Below are 19,610 nucleotides of genomic sequence, written 5' to 3'. Positions count from 1 at the left end.
TTTAACATCTCATTTGTTATAATAAACAATGGGTTAACAACATTCAACAAGATCGTTAACCTAAAGGTTTCAAAACAACATTTACATGTAACGACTAACGATGACTTAACGACTCAGTTAAAATGTATATACATGTAGTGTTTTAATATGTATTCATAAACTTTTGAAAGACTTCAAGACACTTATCAAAATACTTCTACTTAACAAAAATGCTTACAATTACATCCTCGTTCAGTTTCATCAACAATTCTACTCGTATGCACCCGTATTCGTACTCGTACAATACACAGCTTTTAGATATATGTACTATTGGTATATACACTCCAATGATCAGCTCTTAGCAGCCCATGTGAGTCACCTAACACATGTGGGAACCATCATTTGGCAACTAGCATGAAATATCTCATAAAATTACAAAAATATGAGTAATCATTCATGACTTATTTACATGAAAATAAAATTACATATCCTTTATATCTAATCCATACACCAACGACCAAAAACACCTACAAACACTTTCAATCTTCAATTTTCTTCATCTAATTGATCTCTCTCAAGTTCTATCTTCAAGTTCTAAGTGTTTTTCATAAATTCCAAAAGTTCTAGTTTCATAAAATCAAGAATACTTCTAAGATTGCAAGTTTAATTCCAAGTTTTCTAAATCCATTTCAAGTAATCATCCAAGATCAAGAAACCTTTATTACTTACAGTAGGTTATCTTTCTAATACAAGGTAATAATCATATTCAAATTTTAATTCAATTTCTATAACTATAACAATCTTATTTCGAGTGGAAATCTTACTTGAAATTGTTTTCGTGTCATGATTCTGCTTCAAGAACTTTCAAGCCATCCAATGATCCTTTGAAGCTAGATCTATTTTTCTCATTTCCAGTAGGTTTATCCAAGGAACTTGAGGTAGTAATGATGTTCATAACATCATTCGATTCATACATATAAAGCTATCTTATTCGAAGGTTTAAACTTGTAATCACTAGAACATAGTTTAGTTAATTCTAAACTTGTTCGCAAATAAAAGTTAATCCTTCTAACTTGACTTTTAAAATCAACTAAACACATGTTCTATATCTATATTATATGCTAACTTAATGATTTAAAACCTGGAAACACGAAAAATACCGTAAAACCGGATTTACGCCGTCGTAGTAACACCGCGGGCTGTTTTGGATTAGTTAATTAAAAACTATGATAAACTTTGATTTAAAAGTTGTTGTTCTGTGAAAATGATTTTTATTATGAACATGAAACTATATCCAAAAATTATGGTTAAACTCAAAGTGGAAGTATGTTTTCTAAAATGGTCATCTAGACGTCGTTCTTTCGACTGAAATGACTACCTTTACAAAAACGACTTGTAACTTATTTTTCCGACTATAAACCTATACTTTTTATATTTAGATTCATAAAATAGAGTTCAATATGAAACCATAGCAATTTGATTCACTCAAAACGGATTTAAAATGAAGAAGTTATGGGTAAAACAAGATTGGATAATTTTTCTCATTTTAGCTACGTGAAAATTGGTAACAAATCTATTCCAACCATAACTTAATCAACTTGTATTGTATATTATGTAATCTTGAGATACCATAGACACGTATACAATGTTTCGACCTATCATGTCGACACATCTATATATATTTCGGAACAACCATAGACACTCTATATGTGAATGTTGGAGTTAGCTATACAGGGTTGAGGTTGATTCCAAAACATATATAATTTGAGTTGTGATCAATACTGAGATACGTATACACTGGGTCGTGGATTGATTCAAGATAATATTTATCGATTTATTTCTGTACATCTAACTGTGGATAACTAGTTGTAGGTTATTAACGAGGACAGCTGACTTAATAAACTTAAAACATAAAAATATATTAAAAGTGTTGTAAATATATTTTGAACATACTTTGATATATATGTATATATTGTTATAGGTTCATGAATCAACCAGTGGCCAAGTCTTACTTCCCGACGAAGTAAAAATCCGTGAAAGTGAGTTATAGTCCCACTTTTAAAATCTAATATTTTTGGGATGAGAATACATGCAGGTTTTATAAATGATTTACAAAATAGACACAAGTACGTGAAACTACATTCTATAGTTGAATTATCAAAATCGAATATGCCCCTTTTTATTAAGTCTGGTAATCTAAGAATTAGGGAACAGACACCCTAATTGACGCGAATCCTAAAGATAGATCTATTGGGCCTAACAAACCCCATCCAAAGTACCGGATGCTTTAGTACTTCGAAATTTATATCATATCCGAAGGGTGTCCCGGAATGTTGGGGATATTCTTATATATGCATCTTGTTAATGTCGGTTACCAGGTGTTCACCATATGAAATGTATGGGATGTGTATTGAAATATGAAATCTTGTGGTCTATTGTTACGATTTGATATATATAGGTTAAACCTATAACTCACCAACATTTTTGTTGACGTTTTAAGCATGTTTATTCTCAGGTGATTATTAAGAGCTTCCGCTGTCGTATACTTAAATAAGGACGAGATTTGGAGTCCATGCTTGTATGATATTGTGTAAAAACTGCATTCAAGAAACTTATTTTGTTGCAACATATTTGTATTGTAAACCATTATGTAATGGTCATGTGTAAACAGGATATTTTAGATTATCATTATTTGATAATCTACGTAAAGCTTTTTAAACCTTTATTGATGAAATAAAGGTTATGGTTTGTTTTAAAATGAATGCAGTCTTTGAAAAACGTCTCATATAGAGGTCAAAACCTCGCAACAAAATCAATTAATATGGAACGTTTTTAATAAATAAGAACGGGACATTTCAGAACTTTGGCAACAGAATTTGGGTTCCTCGCTTCGATAATCTCCGTGAATTAGTCTTGGATGAAGCGCATAAGACTAGGTATTCTATTCATCCGGGTTTCAGTAAGATGTACCACGATGTGAAGGAATTCTACTGGTGGCCTAACATGAAAACCGACGGTAACAACCCAAACCAATAACCAACCGAATACACGAAACAAAATTTTGTTTTTATCAGTAGAGTGCGCCACGCGCACCCCTTGGGGTGCGCGACGCGCACAGGCCCACATTCAGTTCTGTCCTGTTTTGTCAATTTTCAATTAAAGATCTTCCACTTCCCTACATATTTAGATGAAACGCTTTTCACAACATGTCATAATAGTTAAAACTCACACGATTCAATAATAAAATGAGTTTTACAAAACGGGGCCCACATCGGCCGTTTTACGAGTTTCATATAAAACACGAGTTTCGACCACATTAGTTTAATTTCCAAACGACACTATGAGCATGGTGTTTAGAGGTTAAACTACCCAAATATCGGTCAAACTCCAAAAGCTATAACATCCCAAAAGCGTCCCCTAAGCAACAAGCGGGATCTCTAATCCAAACGAATGCCCTTACCCTTGTCAACACCGGATCCTATAAAAAGATAAACAATGAGAGGGTAAGCAAAGCTTAGTGAATGCAATAATTATGCACATACATATATAATATACCTACTTGCAAACACTCAATACACATACCGAATACATGCTAGCAACACAATTAGCTTATCATCAATACGGGGCTACCAACCTCCAATACCACAAGCTAGCATAACAATCGCATAAATATATATAACTTGAACAATATAATATGCTTTCGCTTACAACACAATAACCATGGTTAACCAATCGTACAAGGGAATGGCGCCCGCGAAAGGCCATCGGAGTTCACAACATCCATTAATTTACTTAGCACCTCGTATCACTAACCCCCGGGTGGCATCTTAACACCTCGATACTTCACCCTCGGGTGGCGTCTTAACACCTCGACACTTCACCCTTTATTATGGAGTGGCGTCTTAACACCTCAACACTTCACTCCTAGGTGGCATCTTAACACCTCGATGCTTCACCTCGAGTGGCATCTTAACACCTCGATGCTTCACTCGTCACGTGAAACGTGGTGTCTTAGCACCTCGACACTTCACATCTCATGCTACAACAAATAAATACATTATATACCTACACATATAATTATTCCACACACCTTAACGATTCGGTGACGATTTTATACTTCCGCAAGCTTCAACGCAAAGTACCTAATATAATAAGTACTTCAATCAACACAATAGCTAGTTGGACTAAATACCAACAATTCACTTATGTGCATTTAATGACTTAAATGCATTAAATGCCCCATTTTCACCAAAACCGCCCTATAAGGGTCAAGACCATCATTAATCACTTAAAAGCTAGTGATTAAGGTCCAACAACACTAGCCATTGCACAATTAGGGTATTTCATACCCATATTTCCCAATTAGGTCAATCATTAGCCCTTTGACTAATTTAAAGTCAACGCACCCATTTCGGGTTATCTACTAACCCATCTAACACCCATTTACTAATTAACTAGGTGTGCTAGTGATTGACTAACCAATTAGAACTCATAAACATCAATTAACATTTTGAAACCCTAGGTTAGTTACCATTGAGTCTTTATGACTCCATCTTACCCAAGAACACCCAAAATCACCAAATATGGTTTTTATGTTCTTCATTTACCCAAACCCTAACCCTTAAACAAAATCAAAGTAAGGAAATTAAAGTTAGAACATACCACTACAACCAAAACGTAGCTAGAGAAGAGATGGACAAGTTTATAACTTGAGCTAAGACTCAAAACTAGCTCCTCCTTCCTTTGCTTGAGCTTTCTCACACAAGAATGTCACTTTCTCTCTCTAAAATTGAAGTGAAGAAGATAAGGTTGTTGAAAATGGAGTGAATGATACCCCAAGATCTGACCTACTGGCCTCCAACTAGTCCACAAGTGAAATTACCAAAATGCCCATCAAAATATCTGAATAAAACAAACAGAACCCAGCTACAGTGAGGAGTGCGCCAGGCGCACCCCTAAGTGTGCGCTGAGCGCACCCTACTCAGTTCGCCCTCTGACCTCTGTTTTAATATACAAGGTCACCCACACCTCATGTACCATATTTACTCTGCTGTACAATGAAGATTAGGGTCTTACAAATCTCCCCCACTTGAATCGGAGCGCGTCCTCGCGATCCAATCCGCATGACAAGAGGGAAGATAGACCAACACAAACTCTTCGGGCTCCCAAGTAAATTCGGAACCTTTACTACGACGCCATTGAACTTTAAAAGTTCTCACTTCTTTATTTCTCAATCTTTTGACTTTCTCATCGAGTATGGCAATCGGCTCCTCAATATATTCTAACTTATTGTTTAGCTCAATCTCGTCTAATGGCACCCATGATGAATCATCCGCAAGACACTTACGGAGATGGGAAACATGAAATGTATTATGGATCCCCGCAAGCTCTTCGGGTAATTCCAAACGATACGCGACTTCACCAACACGAGCTAAAATTTTAAAAGGACCAATAAACCGAGGAGCTAACTTTCCCCGTTTTCGAAACCGAATAACACCTTTCCATGGCGAAACCTTAAGCATCACCAGGTCACTTTCTTGAAATTCGATCTTTCATCTACGCTTGTCGGCATACGACTTTTGTCTATCTTGAGCCTTTTTCAAATGATCCCGAATCATATCAATCTTTCTATTCGTTTCTAAGACCAAATCGGTACTCCCGATTTCTTTTTGACCAATCTCACCCCAACAAATCGGAGTTCGGCACCTCTGCCCATAAAGCATCTCGTAAGGTGGCATCCCGATACTAGTATGATAACTATTATTGTACGAGAATTCCACCAAAGGTAAGTGCTCGTCCCAACTTCCACCAAAATCAATAATACACGCCCGTAACATATCCTCCAAAGTTTGGTTCGTACGTTCGGTTTGGCCGTCCGTTTGAGGATGATACGCCGTGCTCAATTTCAATTGTGTACCCATATCTTCGTGAAACTTTTCCCAAAACCAAGATTTAAAACGGGTATCTCGATCCGAAATAATAGATATAGGAACCCCATGCCGAGTGACTACCTCCTTGATAAACAATTTAGCCAAGGTCTCCGACGATATCGCTTCCCGAATGGGAAGAAACAAGGCACTCTTCGTCAACCGATCAACTATTACCCAAATCGAGTCAAATTGGGTTCTTGCCATCTTTGGTAACTTTGTAATAAAATCCATGGTAATGTGCTCCCATTTACACTTCGGGATTTCTAACGGTTGTAATTTACCATACGGTTTTTGGTGTTCGGCTTTAACTTGCAAACACGTGACACATTGCTCAACATACTTAACAACATCACGTTTCATGCCCGGCCACCAATACTCCTTCTTTAAATCAAGATACATTTTTGTTGCACCCGGATGAATGGAATATTTTGACATATGTGCTTCATCAAGTAGCACTCGTCGATAATCCCCCATCTTCGGCACCCACACTCTTCCTTGAAAAGACAACAACCCACGCGAACCCATAGTAATGAATTCCGATTGTCCCACAATTCGTTCTGCATGCTTGTTGTGAACGTAAGCTTCAATTTGAATCACGCCAAGTTTTTCAAGAAAATCGTTAGTAATAATCATACATAACAATCCCAATCGTAATGCCGGGTGGTGAATCTTTCGACTTAACTCATCCGCGACCACATTCGCCTTACCCGGATGATAAAGTATTTCACAATCATAGTCTTTCACCACATCCATCCATCTACGTTGACGATAATTCAAATCTCTTTGATCAAAAAGATGTTTCAAACTCTTGTGATCAGAATAAATCGTACACTTGACACCATACAAGTAATGGCGCCAAATTTTCAACGCATGAACAACTGCCGCCAACTCAAGATCATGAGTCAGATATCTTGTTTCGTGTTCCTTTAATTGTCGAGAGGCATAAGCGATGACTTTACCCCTTTGCATTAGAACACACCCGAGCCCATTTAAAGAAGCATCACAATAAACTGTCATGTCTTCCACACCTTTCGGCAATACTAACACCGGAGCTTGACATAACTTCTCTATTAATAATTGAAAAGCAATTTCTTGCTCGTTCTCCCAATTAAATCTTGCGTTCTTTCTTGTCAATTTTGTCAATGGAGAAGCGATCTTAGAAAAGTCTTGGATAAAACGACGATAATAACCGGCCAATCCGAGAAAACTTCGGATTTCCGTAGGCGTAGTCGATCGTCCCCAACTCTTTACCGTCTCAATCTTCCCCGGGTCCACTTGAATACCATTTTCGTTCACGATATGGCCAAGGAATTGAACTTCCCTTAGCCAAAATTCACATTTGGAGAATTTAGCATACAACTTCTCCTTCCGCAACGTCTTTAACACACACTGCAAATGAAGTTCATGTTCTTTCATACTCTTCGAATAGACAAGTATGTCTTCAATGAACACAATTACCGACTTGTCCAACATAGGTTGGCACACTCGGTACATAAGATCCATGAATGTCGCCGGTGCATTCGTAAGACCAAAAGGCATAACTACAAACTCAATATGCCCATAACGCGTTCGAAAAGCCGTTTTCTCAATATCTTCCTCACTGACCCGCATTTGGTGATAGCCGGACCGTAGGTCGATTTTGGAGAAATACGTTGCACCTTGGAGTTGGTCAAACAAATCATCAATCCTAGGCAAAAGATAACGATTCTTGATCGTCACTTTGTTCAACTCCTGACAATCAATGCACATCCATATACTACCATCCTTCTTTTTCACAAATAAAACCGGAGCACCCCATGGCGAAGCACTCGGTCGGATAAAACCCTTTTCAAGTAGCTCTTGGGTTTGATTTAACAACTCTTGCATTTCCGTCGGCGCTAAACGATAAGGAGTTTTAGCAATGGGGGTAGCCCCCGGAACCAACTCAATGCGAAATTCAACTTGTCTTTTCGCCGGAACACTCGGTAACTCATCCGGAAAAACGTCTTCAAATTCATTCACCACCGGAATTTCATGAATAGATGGTGGCTCATCTCAAGTATCAACAACATGGGAAAGAAAAGCCATGCCACCACTAACAAGGAAATGACGTGCCCTTGCAAAAGTGCATATCGGCACAAGTCTTCTCCGCTTATCGCCATGAATAATTAACTCTCCCCCACTTGGGGTCTTTACCCGAATAAACTTATCATGGCATGCAATATCGGCTCTATTATGATCGAACCAATCCATACCAACGACGATATCAAAATCACCCAAAGTCATCGCAATGAGATCGATTTTAAAATTTTCGGCACCAAACACAACGTTACAATTTTCACACACATCAACCACTAGCGCCGTCTTGCCATCCGCTATTTCAACTTCTACCGGACGACTTAACTTAACTAGCGGTTTATTTAACTTAGGCACGAATCTTGGAGAAACAATTGATAAATTGGCACCACTATCAAATAGGATTCGTGCCAGATTAGAGTTAACCATGAAAGTAACTGAAACGACTTCGTTAGATTGCTTGGCCTCCTCATTCGTCATCAAATAGTTGCGACCCCTAGCCGTGCCCGCCGCTTTCTCCAACCGTTTAACATTACCGGTGTTCAAGTCGGGGCACTCTGACTTTGGGTGTCCTTATTTGTTGCAATTAAAACAAGTGAGCTTGTTTCCGGAAGATGGTTTCAGACAATCACGAGCCATATGACCCGCTTGCCCACAATTGTAGCACGAAAAAGAAAAACCACCGGAAGCGCCCTTCTTCACGCTATTGACACTTTCGGAACCCTTCTTGTTCTTGTTCTTCTTGTTGGAAAAGTTAGAAGGACTAGAACCTTCAAACTTTCTTTTAGAAAAAGTGAAATCAATTTTTCTTGGAACCTCCGGCTCAAAACCCCAAGCCAATTCAAATAACTCTTCAAAAGACTTAGCCGCTCCTCGACTAATCTTACCCTTATACTCGTCATTCATGGTACGGTAGAAATCTTTCATTAGCTTGTGATCGTCACCAACATATTCCGGACAAAAACGAGTCTTTGCCAAGAAGGTAGACTTGAGAGAAACCAAGTCCATTGAACCTTGTTGCAAATTGTGCAACTCGTCCCGAATTCTATCAAGATCGGAAGAAGTTCGGTATTCTTTGAAAAATTCCTTTTTAAACTCTTGCCACGTCAAACTCATACATTGTTCCTCACCATATAAGTTGATTTTATCATCCCACCACAACTTATCTTCTTCCCGCAACATACTAGAACCATACCTCGCCTTCTTCTCGGGAGGACATTCCGCGGTATGGAAAGCTCCCTCGATATCGGAGATCCAACATGTACTTTTTAACGGATCTCGCACCCCATTAAACATCGGGGGTTGAGCATCCTTGAAATTCTTGTAATGGAAGTCCCGCCTTCCATTCCCACTGATGTTATGCGAGGTGTATATAAAATAGCTTAAATTTTAGCAGGGAAATACTATTAAATACGATACAATTTTACACAAGATATTTATTTATTTAGAGAATGGATATACTTAAACCTTGCTACAACACTTATAGGCAGTGTACCTAATCGTACAGTAGTGTAGTTTTTAGTAAGTCCGGTTCGTTCCACAGGGAAAATCTTTAAACAAAGTTTAACGCTATATTAGTTTACTTTTATAAAAATACAAAAGTATATATAAGTAATATTATTATTATTATAAAGGGGGGTTTTTACCGTTTAATGACCGGTTTGTCGATTTTAATTCTTCAGTCGCAGTTAAAACCAAATGTAAAATATTAAATAAAAGACTTAATTTAAAGCGTAAAGTAAATAACGATAATGAAATTACGAATAATAAAAGTGCGATTAAATAAACTTACGATAATTAAAAAGTACGATAATTAAAAGTGCAATTAAATACAATAACAATAAATAAAAGTGCTATAATTAGAAGTGCAATTAAATATGAAAAAAAGGAAATTAAATATGAAATAAAAGAATTATGCTTATTTAAACTTCCGTAATCATGATGTTTGATGTGTTGATTTTAGTTTTATGCCCATGGGTTAATTGTCCTTTGTCCTGGATTATTTAATATGTCCGTCTGGTTTTTGTCCATAACAGTCCATCAGTCATAAATATAAAGTGCGAGTGTCCTCGTCAAATTATCCTTATACCCGAAGTTAAATATTCCAACTAATTGGGGACTTAAACTGTAACAAGGTTTTATTACTTTGTTTAATAATTACACCAGGATGTCGACTGAGTGTAACTCAAGGTTTTAATACTTTGTTAACAATTATGCCAAGTGTCCTTGTACATAATTTCACCCCTGTTTTAATAATTCTAGTGGCTATTAATCCATTCCCGTGTCCGGTTAAATGAACGATTATTCGTACATATAAATATCCCGCCCATCGTGTCCGATTGAGTGTATATGTTTATTTATAGGGACGCCCAATTGTAAATCTTTATATTAACATTAACAAACTATCATTTAGTTAAACAAATATAAAGCCCATTAATAGCCCATAGTCTAATTTCCACAAGTGTCGTTCTTTTGTCCAAACCCCAATTATGGTACAAAGCCCAATTACCCAATTTTAATATTTTTAGCCCAACATCATGATTACTTCGGACTAAATAAGCATAATAATAACTTAGCTACGAGACATAAAATTAAAAAGGTTGAACATAACTTACAATGATTAAAAATAGCGTAGCGTTACACGGACAGAATTTCGACTTACACCTTTACAACATTTGCTAACATACCCTTATTATTAGGTTTTAAAATTAAATTTAAAATTAAAATATAAATATAAATATAAATATTACGTTGAGTGAAGAAGAAAAAGATGTGTTTATTTTGGCCAAAACGCGTTGAATTTATAGGACCTGGGCTGGATTTTAGAGCCATGCGATCGCATGGCTTTTGTGCCTCCAGGCCATGCAATCGCATGGCCAGCTGGGAGAAGTCACATATCTTTGTTTTCTTTCTTGCCGACGTTTATAAATAATAATATAATATATAAATAATTATAAGAATTATTTAAATATTATATTTTATTTATGTGCATAGTTAACTTGTAATTTTTAGTCCGTTGCGTCGAGCATTGAGAGTTGACTCTGGTCCCGATTCCGGATTTTCGAACGTCCTTGCGTACAAATTAATATCTTGTACTTTGCGTTTTGAATCTTGTACTCTTGTAATTTTGAGACGTTTCTTATCAATAATTGGAACCTCATTTATTGTATTTTGTACTTTTGAGATTTTTGGTCGTTTGCGTCTTCAATTCGTCGAATCTGTCTTTTGTCTTCACCTTTTATTATTTAAACGAATATCACTTGTAAATAGAACAGTTGCAACTAAAAGCTTGTCTTTCTTGAGGAATAATGCTATGAAATATATGTTCGTTTATAGCATTATCAAATATTCCCACACTTGAGCGTTGCTTATCCTCAAGCAATATAATCTTGAAATATAAGAATCACTTCTTTATTCTTCACACTTTGTACATCAGTGATTTCAATACGGCGGTATAAACAATGGTAGTAACGATGTGGTTTACAGTCCCACATGACTATAAAATTTAGATCCATTAAGGAAATTGGATCTTTATGAAAACATTTGATCTTTTGAAAATTAAATCTAGTTTTTTTTACCCTAGATAAGTTTTCCGGAATAACCCTTCACCGGTGTTTGCAAAATATTTTTGTGGGCTTGGTGGGTTTCAGATTTGAAAATTTTAGCTCAAAACTTGTGGTTTTGTGTCACCCACTTGCTAACCTTGTATTAGGAAAGCAACACATCCAGTATACTTGCTCCGTATATTACCTTTCGGTAAACTACCGTCCGGTTATAAAGGAAAGCGTTGAACAAGCAACTGTTAAGGCAATGTCCCCTGACATGCTTTTAATTATGGTCTATAACGTGTCGGACGCAATTACTATCCTTTGTAGTAGCAATAGTAAAGCTCACCCTTATGATTTTTCGGTCTGGCATAAGGTCATGTCTTCGACCATGCTATGCAAACACCGTTCTTACGGTTGACACCCGATTTGGTTCAGATGACCTAATGAATTCCAGGTGAATTCCTAGGATTTTACGTTCAATGGTAATGAACGTATTGAAAATGAGTTTTCAGAAGACAAATCGGTTTATAATTTGATCAAAATATTTTCTCGTTCAAGCTCGAGTTTAGATATCATTGAATTCCATGAGTTTGAATTCTTAATCTTTAAGGTCAATCTCTAGGATTGAGTAATATCAGTCTTAAAAGCTGATTTTTAATCTTTAAGGAGATTATCCTTTCTGGGGATCTGATTCATTAGTCTTATCCAGCTAATTTGCATGGTGCCCCCCCATTGTACGAGATAAATCCTTCTCATGGTTAGGATAAATCTGACCAGTTGGCAACCCTGTTTAATGCTGAGGTCCGTGGATTTCCTGCTGATTTTAGTGATGACTTTTCTAGGTTTTTCGTCAATCTACAGCTGGTCTGGACGACAACTTCATGACCTAAATCAAGAAGCGCGTTTCTTTTTTGGAAGACTTTACTTCCTTTTAATGATGGAATTGATTCATCGTATAGATCCATCTCTTCTTTTCTTTCATCGGGTAAAATAGTTTAGTTTAGTCCAAAGCAAAAGTATTTTCAGTTATTTGTTACAGAAATATGTGACATATGTTTAAGATAACTTGGTAATTTTTCTCACACTTGGCTTTTATTTTCTTTTTTATTGTCCTCTATTCCATTTTAAATGAATTTTAACATTTTGGTTTGTTTCTCAATTTATGTCCTTTCTGAGGTAACAATAATTTCGGTGTTAACACCTAGTTTTATCGTTCATAAATATGTATAAACATGATTTTGAGTTCATTTAATTGAAAATTTTTGAAAAATTTTACTAGAATTGGGTAGTCAGTATATAAGACTAGGGCTGTTCTTTATCATCAGAGAGCACTAGATTCTAATACAACTACTACGTTACTAGTATTTTTAATGGTAACCAAGTGTTTAAGATAAAAATTTTAAAAATCCGAAAGAATTTAACCCCTTCTCACACTTAAGATCTTGCAATGCCCTCATTTGCAAGAAATCAGTAACAATTTAAATTATTGAGGGTGATTAGCGTAAAAATGATTAAATTTTACCAAAGTTTACAAACATATTGGCGTTTGGTTGCTGAATGATAAATGGTGCATATCATTTGTTCATTTCGTCTGTTGTTACATCACATTTATTTGTCATCTTGTCGTCAAAATTAGTAGCTTTTGCTGAACTTAATGCCAGTCTTTGAAAATGCGCTGTTTTACCCTGTTTTGTACAATTTACAATATACATACATACAAATATAAACATGCATGGCAATTTGAAATGGGACTTAATATCCCACTTTCAAATCCTAAATGTGAAATATTAGTACACAATAATAATAAAAATGATAAAGATTACATAAGTATATTCAATAACATAAGTTTAAACATGAATAAGTAAAAAGATAAAAACATAAAAATCATATAAATAACCAAATGGAACTAAATCAGTCTGGATATGGGTTCCAGTTCATCTCGTCATGTGGGTTCCATTGTTGGTTATAGGTGTTTTGATAGGCTTAGTTATAGTCATACCGGTTAAAGGGTGGTCGGATATCGGGGCTATGTGGCGGAAAATGAGCAGGTCGAGTAGGTACATAGTTATTTGGTATCTGATATGATAGCTGGCTCATGATTTGGTGCTGTTGAACTAACCAGCTATCGTGTTGGCATCGCCTATAATCCTCGTATACTCGCTCGGAGTTCCACTGCTCATACATACTATGTCTGGCCGCGTTAGTCATTGCTTCCTCATCTATACGAACGTGGACGTCAAGAATAGCATCTCGAAAGACATCCCTAATGTCTTCCGCCTCCTCCATTTCCTCGTCTGAGCCTCTCTCTACCTGAGGATGAGATCCCTCATAGGGTACTGCCTGGTTACGTCTACTTTTTAATACCTTAGCACACACATAAACTTTCAATCCTAAGGGCTCAACCTATTCTCTACAAAGCTGTAATGGACCCCCTTGGTTCCTATCAACACCTAAATACTCTCCAATGAAAGTAACAAAAATACCTCCTCCTATTATACTCCCGTCCTGCATTCCCTCTACCATTTTAGATAAATAAAAAGCAACACAGTAAGGGATATTGACAAAGCTTCTAGGATCCCGAATACACTTTAGGTAGAATAAATCATGTAAGGTAATTTTTCTTTATTATGACCTCTCTGTGTAATCGAGTTAGCCAAAAATCTATGAATAATACGAAGCTCGGCTCTGTCAATATGTGTATAGGAGTGTCCCCCTGCTCGTGTAAAAACATCAAAATGTGACATACGCCTCCAAATGGCGTCAGCGTCAAAGTTACTATCTACCCTTTCACCATAATGAATCAAATTTGTACAATCGGGTAATAGCAACTCACCAGGAGTATATATCTGTAAGGCCCTGGCCATGTCCAGCATGGACATTCTGTACATCCTACCGCCAAGGATAAACCTAAGAAATCTTCTATCATCTATTCTAACTATATTTGTATCAAGTGATACAGTACTCATCAACTCAACACACCATTCCTTATATACAGGTCTACGAATGGTGAAAAGATGTTCCCAATCTGTAAAAGAAGAACTGCCATACCTTTGAACTAAAAGCTGTCTAACACGGTCAGCTAGATGGACCGTTTCCAAAGGGGCCCAATCGATTACCCTTGGCACCTCTACATTTTTTGTTACCAATTTGAATTTGTTCCTTTGATATGTCTCGTAATCTCTCCATCTCCTATCAAATCTCAGATTAGGATGCAGAGTGTGCTCAGGAATCGTTGGGAATTCTACTGGCGGCCTCATTGGGAATACTATGAATTCATTAACAAACTGTACCGGATCATAATAAGGTATGTGCTGATCAGGCTGTTGTTGTTGTTCCTGTTGTGGTTCTTGTTCGTGTTGCATTTCTGGTTCTGACTCTGGTGCTGGTGCTGGTCGTCTAGATGATGATGCTCCTGAACCTCCAGTATCGGCTTTCTGCAAAACACATTAAACACAAAATTTGTGCATCCAAATATGCATTAGTGTTAGCAAAATAACGACTTAAAACAATCACTATAACATGTTAAATCAAAATTAAACTTATACACATTTTCATAATTTTTCACAATTCTACACTTTTCAAATAAGCACATATGAAAATGTATACAAAGTTCATAAGCATTTAACTCAAATAACATGTCAAAATAGTCATTACTAATAATTAAACAAGTCTCAAATGGCAATTACATCAAATTAATCAAGTTCATGAATTTTGGACTTAAAAAGTCCACTTTAATCTCCAAAAATCATGTTTAGGTTCAATGTTTGGATCATTTAACTATCTAAACATGTTACACTACTCAATTTAGCAATAATTCATGACAAAAATCGGCCATAACCTGTTTATATCAAAACACCCCAAATTGCTCAAGAATACAAACCCTAGATTTCTAAAATTTTTGAAGTTTTTGGCTTCAAATCATGTTAAATAGCATCAATCTAGGTTATACATGTATAAAATATTAACAATTTAACACTAATTACACTAGAAATTAATAAAATTGCATTAGGTAAAAAATTGGTAATTATCACAAAACTAGTAATTTATAGAGTTTAGGGGTGTAATTTTTACCAATTTGCTGAAGAATGAGAATCTAGGCATGATTAGAGCAAGAAAAATGACGAATTACGGTGAAAAATGGCGAATTTTAGAGGTGATTTGGGAGTATTTTCGTATGTTTTGTGTGTGTGTGTTGGTGTGAGGCAGAACAGATAGGCTGTATGTATCAGGCCTGCATTTGGTCCCCATGCGATCGCATGGGTTCCAAGTGCAAACCCCATGCGATCGCATGGGGTGCCGGCTACAGTGCTTTCAGTTTTTTTTTTTTTTTTTTTTTTTTAAAAAAAACCTTATACTTTATAAAACTTATAATTAATTAAATTTTAAAAATTTTGTTTTCCTTTAGGAGCGAGGGCGTTTCGGATCGTTGTCCTAGTCTGTCCCTCGACAAAATTTTAAAATTTGTCAAATCAAAGTGCGGTTTTTTAAAAGTAAAGATTTTTGGGTTTTTTTTAATGTTTTTGGCATACTTTAATTCAATAAGATTAAAAATAATGATAATAAAAGTTCTCGTCCCTCCCTCGAGTAAAGCAATTTCGGTTCAAAGACCTAGTCTTCAACTTACGACGAATTTTAAAAATCATATTTTTAGCTTAATGAGATAAAGTAAATTTTTATTTTTAAATTCACACTAAACTTAAAAAAATACATAAAATTCAAAATTAATATTAAAAATTCACACCAAACTTAAAATTTGAAATGCATAAGATTAAAAATTCATATTTTAAAAATTAAAAATTCACACCAAACTTAATTTAAAAATTCAAATTATAAAATTACACCAAACTTATATTAATTTTTCAAATATTTACAATTTTAAATATATTGTTTTTACAAAGTTTACAATATTAATTTAAGATTTATATATTAATTTTAAAAACATGATAAAAATAAAATTAAAAATCTTTTTGGCTTTTATCCCACTTTAATCAATCAAATATTATCAAAAATATACGCCCCTCTTTTTGGTAAAGTAATTTCGGTTCCATGACCTAATTTAACTCATGACGAATTTTTGAAATATTTTGTGTTGATTGATTAAAGATATTTATACCTTAAGAATAAACGTTAAATTTCGCAGTGATGTAATAAATTTTTGAATGATATCAATAATTTCGGTCGCCAAACCTAATTTTATTTAATACCAATTTAATACTTTATAGCGAACAAATTAGCGTTTATTATCAAAAGGTTAAAAATAAAAATAAAAATAAAAACTGTACAGACTTACCTGTGAGATAGTATTCTTAGTTATATGATCTATCCCATTCATAAGATAGTCGGTTTAATTGGTTTTCCATGGCTACATAGGCGTAACCTCGAGCATTCAGTGTTTTTTCTTCTAAACATATGAACGGTCCGTCTCTGCATCAAGTAACAAATTCGGTGTTTGAATAGGTTTGATTATTTGAACATTTACCTCCATGTGACCATTTTCCGCATTTGTGACATCTTTCTAGGTGTCGTGCTCTTCTTTTCGCTGCGGATTTTGATTTTCCTTTACCAAATTGTAACTTATTATCTTCGCATCTGGATTCTTTTCTTACTCCGTCCAATCTTTCTCTGATTACTGATACTATTTCACTCGGTAGTGTGTCATTATTACATTTAATGATCAAAGCGTATAGCATTAGACCATGGTTTAGTTCACAGGCAGTCTTCATTTCGTAAAAACCTAAAAAAAATAAAAATTCAGAATGGGGGGAGAAGACTAGTTCTTTAGGGTCTGCTAGGGAAAGACCATTCGAGTTCCATTTTCGAGAACTACACGAAAACAGACAAGCTAACTCTAACAGAAATACATATTATCTTTTAAAGACTTGATTCTCCCCACACTTAATTAGCTGTGGTATCGAAATTGTGATTAACTTCATTGTCGAATTCCATTGGACTATCTATGTAGTGTTTAACTCTGTGACCATTAACTTTAAATTCAATCCCATTTGAATTTATTAATTCTATCGTTCAGTATGGGAGAACTCTTTTGACTATGAATGGTCCTGACCATCTTGATTTCAATTTTCCAGGAAATAGCTTGAATCGTGAATTGAAAAGAAGAACTATGTCTCCTTCTTTAAATTCTTTTAAACTTCTGATTCTTTTATCATGCCATTTCTTCGTTCTTTCTTTATAGATTAATGAATTTTCGTATGCTTCATGTCTTAACTCTTCTAATTCGTTTAGTTGACTTAATCGTAGACGTCCAGCTTCATGTATATCAAGATTACATGTCTTCAAAGCCCAAAATGCTTTGTGTTCAATTTCTACTGGAAGATGACATGCTTTTCCATAAACAAGTCTAAAAGGTGTGGTTCCAATTGGAGTTTTGTAGGCTGTTCTAAAAGCCCAGAGTGCATCCTCCAATTTAATGGACCATTCCTTCGGATTTGATCCTACGGTTTTCTCTAGAATACGTTTTAAAGCTCGGTTGGTATTTTTAACTTGTCCACTTGTTTGTGGATGATATGCGGTGGAGATTTTATGAGTTACTCCATATCTTTTAAGAACTTTCTCAAGTTGATTATTACAGAAATGAGTTCCCCGATCACTTATTAAAGCTTTCGGTGTTCCAAACCTTGCAAAAAGACGTTTTAAAAAGTTGACTACAACTCGTGCATCGTTAGTTGGGAGAGCTTGTGCTTCCGCCCATTTAGATACATAATCAATGGCAACGAGAATGTAGAGATTATTATGAGATTTTGGAAATGGACCCATAAAGTCAATACCCCAAATGTCAAATACTTCACATACTTGTATGACATTTTGTGGCATTTCATCACGTTGAATTATTTTTCCGGCCCTTTGACATGCATCACAGGATTTGCAAAGAAGGTGTGCGTCTTTGTAAATTGTAGGCCAATAGAATCCAGCATCGTAAACTTTTCTTACTGTTAGTTGAGGCCCATAATGCCCTCCTGTTGGTCCTGTGTGACAATGGTTTAAAATTTTAGTAGCTTCATCTCCAAATACACATCGGCGTATTATTCCATCGGGACAACTTTTAAACAGATGTGGATCTTCCCAGAAATAGTGTTTTATATCACTGAAGAATTTCTTTCGTTTTTGGTACGATAATCCTTTTTCAAGGAATCCACATACTAAATAGTTTGCATAGTCTGCAAACCATGGAATTTCATTATAATCTATCTTCAATAGATATTCATCAGGAAAGTTGTCTTGTATGGCCGATTCATTTAGAACTTCTAATTCGGGATTTTCAAGACGAGAAAGATGATCAGCGGCGAGATTTTCTGCTCCTCTTTTATCTCGGATTTCAATATCAAACTCTTGTAAGAGTAAGATCCAACGGATTAATCTTGGTTTGGCATCTTGTTTTGAAAATAGGTATCTAAGAGCAGAATGGTCGGTATAGACCACCGTTTTTGCTAGAACGAGATATGAACGAAATTTGTCAAAAGCAAAGACAATAGCAAGGAGTTCTTTTTCAGTAGTTGTATAGTTCGTGTGTGCTCCTTGTAACGTCTTACTAGCATAATATATAGGTTGAAATCATTTTTCAATCCTTTGTCCTAAAACGGCTCCCATTGCAAAATCACTTGCATCGCACATTAGTTCAAACGGTAGAGTCCAATTTGGTGTTATCATGATCGGCGCATTAGTGAGTTTCTCTTTAAGAATATTAAAAGATTTGATACATTCATCTGAAAAGATGAATGGATCATCCTTTTCTAGGAGTTTATTCATAGGAGTGGCAATTTTAGAAAAATCTTTTATGAAACGTCGGTAAAAACCGGCATGCCCTAGAAAACTCCTAACTCCTCTAACATTGGTGGGATGTGGAAGTTTAGCAATTACATCTACTTTAGCTCTATCCACTTCAATTCCTTCTTTTGAAATTTTATGTCCAAGAACGATGCCTTCTTTAACCATGAAATGGCATTTCTCCCAATTAAGTACTAGATTTGATTGTTCGCATCTAATAAGCATTTGTTCCAGATTAACTAGACATGATTCAAATGTATCACCGAAGACTGAAAAGTCATCCATGAAAACTTCCATGCATTCTTCTATCATGTCG

This window comes from Rutidosis leptorrhynchoides, chromosome 8 (assembly GCF_046630445.1).
Source record: "Rutidosis leptorrhynchoides isolate AG116_Rl617_1_P2 chromosome 8, CSIRO_AGI_Rlap_v1, whole genome shotgun sequence".
NCBI lineage: Eukaryota > Viridiplantae > Streptophyta > Magnoliopsida > Asterales > Asteraceae > Rutidosis > Rutidosis leptorrhynchoides.
This window is presented reverse-complemented; position numbering follows the sequence as displayed.